Source organism: Anneissia japonica, unplaced genomic scaffold (assembly GCF_011630105.1).
Source record: "Anneissia japonica isolate Jap-2015-1 unplaced genomic scaffold, ASM1163010v1 scaffold10833_len41332_cov97, whole genome shotgun sequence".
NCBI lineage: Eukaryota > Metazoa > Echinodermata > Crinoidea > Comatulida > Comatulidae > Anneissia > Anneissia japonica.
In genome coordinates this window covers 18728-23892 of record NW_022750704.1, presented here as the reverse complement: position 1 = coordinate 23892, position 5165 = coordinate 18728, and positions in this window count along the sequence as shown.

Sequence of the window (5165 nt, the reverse complement as noted above, 5' to 3'; positions counted from 1 at the left end):
CTTTTTAATAAAAAAAAAATTTGTTTCACAATAAACATTTACGTTCTAAATCCTGTATTGGAAAAAGTAGTCTTCTTATCCTATTTTTAAAATTGTGTAAGAAGTATTTAAATATACATGAACATGCGTTTAAATGACATGTACATGCTTTTAAAATCGTATAAATGCTCTGGCTTCGGGGGCTTCGCCCCCGGTCCCCACAGGGGCTTAGCACCCCCTTGACCCCACCCGGGGCCCTTTGGCGGACCCCTGGACTCCACGCCCAGAACCCCCCCTTGAAGCGTGCTGGCTACGGGCCTGCATCTGATAATTCAGGATTGAGCAATAAAGTTTTTAAATTCAGAGAATCTCAAGCAGATTTTTTGGAAAATGAATATCTTGGCACATTTTGTTGCATTGCTGTGTTTCAAACACAAGCCCAGAACAGCGATAATGAAAGATGTAGTTTCACGGAATAAGAGTGTGCTTCCCAAGCTTACATCTGTATATTTAAGACACAACAATGCTAGCTGCTACCACTGTACAACTACACTACTTGCAACAAAAGAAATTGCTGAAGAGACGAGGTTAAATGTGCAAATCTATGCAAACGAAGTTCATGTCATTGAAAATGGTTTTAAAATGAAACATGCTTCAGAATCAGATAGACAGCTGAGTATAAGGTTGTTCCTACCTTCTCAAATGTTGCAAAAGAAGAACTGTGGGATGGTATAAGCCTTCTTAATAATTTTGAATTTACAACTACAGGAGTTTGAGTATGGAGGGCATATGACATTTGACCTGGTTCACAAAGTGGAAAACAAATTTCAAAGATACCATATTGTCTTTTGGTGTGCAGAGATCCACCAAACAACAATGGAATTTTTAAAGAAATGATCACTGCGAAGGTGTCTGATAAACCTGTTCGCCAACATCTACCAGTCTGTGCACAAGACCAACTTAGAAATAAAGGATATGTTAATAATCATTTGTTTTTCTGTCCCGAAGATGATTTAATCCCCTCGCTGTGCATTCCACTTGTGTCCTTGTGCAAGGCACTTTATATGCATTGATTCTCACCACCCAGGAGTATAAATGGGTACCTGGTAGGGTTAGATGCCAAAATGCGCTGATGTATCTGCTGCAACTTTATGGAATTCTCCCCTAAGTGCGTGTTCCATAGGCGTTTAATCCAGTGACCGGGGGTAGTAATGTGAAGCTCTTAGTGGCCTTGTATATTAAGTGCGATATAAATCTAACATATATTATTATTATTATTATTATTATTATTATTATTATTATTATTATTATTATTGTTATTATTGTTGTTATTGTTATTATTGTTGTTATTATTATTATTATTATTATTATTATTATTATTATTATTTATAAAGTCCTACATAAGCTTCTGTACACTAAAAATGCAGATAGTTACAAGAACTTGAATACAGATCTGATAATCAAACACTGTTGGACAAAGCAGAATTAGGTTATGCTAAAAGGCTTTCAACTGACACTTGCGTATTCCTATGGTAGCTTTTTTATCTTCTAATGTCTAATCTTTCAATTAAATTTTCATTTGCTCCAAAAGCCATCAGTCGACTATTATCTGTTATAGCAGAAACATTACATTTACATTCATCAATATATATTTGCAATGGCCAAAAAAATCATAAAAAAATTAAAAAATAGATCAATGTAACAGAGTAGTACAAATGGAGGAATTGTTGGCAGAAGACAGATAGACATTTAGAGATTATGGAAGAAATGACGATTTGAAACGTTCAACTCTACAAGGAGGCGGTCAGAAGGTTGATTGTTGTATTCCTAAGCGAGATAGATATTTAAGAATGTGATAATAAGACAGAACAATTGGACAAAAAGAGAATGGAGTGAAATATTTAAATCTTGTGGTGTACCATGTATTACCACATTGAGCAAATAGGTGTTGATATGAAGAATATGAAGAGTAATCTGATAGAAGTTTACTGAAAAGATTCAACGCTTATTAAATACGCACCTTCACATTTAAAGAAAGCAAGAAAAAAACACAAGAGTTTCAGAAACAACAAAAATAATATGTTCAAAAGAAATTCCAAATAGTCAGTGTCAAAGGTTAAGAAAAACATGAGAATAGCTAGGGACGACAAGTGAGTTAGTTATCTAAACTATCAGAATATCTGAGCAAAAGATGTAAGTTATTTTCTAGAGAAATGCCAAGACGCAGTAGTACTATATTTACCCATTTCCTTTGCCTTTTTTGTGAATCCAGTAACAAACTGTGATGAGAATTGCTATAATCACGATGGCTACACAACACGACACTACCACAGCGACAACATCCGAGTTATCATCTTCAGTAATATGTGGCGATGTCAAGCCAAAACGGTCGGAAGTCGCTAAGACGATTTTAAGATATAAAGGCAAAACAATAGATAAGGTCAAATTTGCTCATTTTGGTGTTTTATTAAAAACATGTATATTAAAGCCCCATTCCCGGCAAAATTTCAGTTTCTAAGAAAAATCTAATTTTTGTATAATGTTATAAAGATTTATAAATATAATACGAAATTGCTAGTTTACTGAATTTAGACATTCCCAAGAATGAAAAAAATGTAAAATAAGACTGAAATTTGATTTTTTTTTTGTGTTCCACACAAAAAATAAATGCGGATGAATTTTTCATTTTGATTTTGCAATAGGTCGTGAGAAGAAATATCGTAGGCGCCGAAAACATTAGCCTATCCAGCGCTGCTAGGCAGCCCACCCGCCGCCATGGAACTGTCTCTTATACACAGCTGGTTCTGTTATCACACATAAAAACGGCCGACATGATATTTTCCGTTGCTAGTATTGACACTTGTGAAATATAATATTTCATAGGAATTATTTCAAATTTGTTAAAAAAAATGATTCTGACTGAGGTTTTGACACTTAAACAAACATCTCATCCCTAATCGAACGACCGCATTGTGCGAGATACGAAGTACAAAAACTAATCTCATTAGAGAGGGCGCACTTTATTGACTGTATAAAAGTATATACATAAAAGCGAGAGTATTCCAGTGGATAAGATCTATAACCTCTGAATTTGCCTAGTTACGATGAATTCGTCCAGAAAATGGTAATATTTTATGAGAAATAGTCTGTATTTTTCATTTTTTTTTATTCTTTTGCGTAAAACTAAAATTTATGCCACTATATTTCCATGATTTATATTAATTGGAGTAATGCAAATAAATATTTTCTAAAAAAAGTCAGTTTTTAGTGAAATTTTGCCGGGAATGGGGCTTTAAGTATCTAAGAATAGGATTCAAATAATATTTTTCACATTTAAGTACCAATAGTACTGTAAAACGTGATTTTAGTTAGACACTCGAACCCGGAAGTATGAAAAACGAAGGCAAATCATCGTTTGAAATACTCACGAAATTACTGTTTTTTTCAATCGTGTTCCGGGGTCAAACTCGTGTCAAGTTTGATATCGTTGGAAAGCTTAGAATGTCAGCTACAATTTTGATTGGTCAGTTCATCCTCACAAATTGTTTAATCAATCAAAATAGTCGTTTTGGTACTGTAAACAATTCGGAAGCGGCCTAGCAACAAACGGAAACACGCATGCTGATTGGTCTAATCCAGTCAGCTGACCATTTTTGGGGCGTGTCTAAGACCGCGTCGCTTGGGTTTTTGATGGAAGCGTCGGCAAGGTAGTAGTGCGCGTTACATGTTTTCATCGAAGCTCGAAGTTAGTTGTTTACTGCTGTAATAATTATAAAACAATAATACTGTTTCTTTTACACAAGAAAGTTCGGTAGTACAGGTACATGCAAAATGGGCTATACTGTATAACCATGGAGGTATTATTGAGAAGGAGATCACTCGGCAACAGATCCCTTTGACGCGACAAACCTATGTGTTCCCCGCTTTTGGATCGCGCGCGGGCGTATTACCCTATAATTCACATTTTTTTCGTTAGCAACAACTTGGCAACGACATGCATTTATACGCTTCCAGCAGAGCAGTTGTACAATAAAACGTTTGATTTTAACCCATTAAATATCTTTATAATGACCCAATATTTTGGTATGTTATTATTTGTATATTTCAGGAACGGATTCCGTAAAATATTTATGTTAAAATTACTTTTGTGTTCATTATAATTTTGTCTAAAGATTGACTGGTTCGACTATAAAGCTAAGTCAGCGTAAAACTGAAAAATACTCAGATTTTGGATTGATTTTTCGAATAGTTAACCCTCGTTAACCCTAAAATGACTTAGTTTATTATAATCCTTAATCATTTATTAATTAATATCTGTTAAAATTAGAATTGGCAAATTTTGGCCAATTTATGAAAATTGAAGTTGAAATATACTATACTTTTATAGGTCATTTAAATGTTCCATTAAATTCGAAACTTTTTTGGAGGAAAATATTAATATGATTGATATTTTATGAGAGATAAATGTATCAGCTTCAAAATAGAAGATTGCGCAGCCATAGTGATTGACAGTATGTGTGTGCATTGAGAAAATAAGGTACTCTCCATTTCGTCATGTTCAATTTTTTGGTCAACTATGCCTGCTGAAAATTAGATGGCGGGGAACACATGGGACTTCAGCATAGCGCTGCGTGCGCGTGGCTTTGCCGAGTGATTTCCTTCTCAATAATACCTCCATGGTATAACACAGGCTTGATAAAGTTGACGGCGAATAAAACGCGTTCTGTAATAGTTTAACGCACTGGTTTCAAGGTCGCAGTGTTCGATTTCCGGTTGTTTACAGTAAAAACGACCATCACATTTGAATCCGTAATATCACATTTATTAATGAATGTAAGTACATGAAACTTGATACAGTTATAAAATACATTATGTAAAATGTTTCTGCGAAATTTCATTTCAATCGGTCAATAGTAACACCTTCGTTGTTAAGGAAGTATCGAACACATGTGAGTGAGCTACACGCTGAGCGCACTGTCAGCGACTGCGCGTTATAAACATCAGTTTTATCGCCGTTTCTTCAAAACAGTAACTGTTAAAGCCTCATTCCCGGCAAAATTTCACTAAAAATGACTTTTTTTAGAAAATATGCATTTGCATTACTCCAATTATTATAAATCATGGAAAAATATTGGCATGAATTTTAGTTTTACGCAAAAGAATAAAAAAAATGAGAAATACAGACT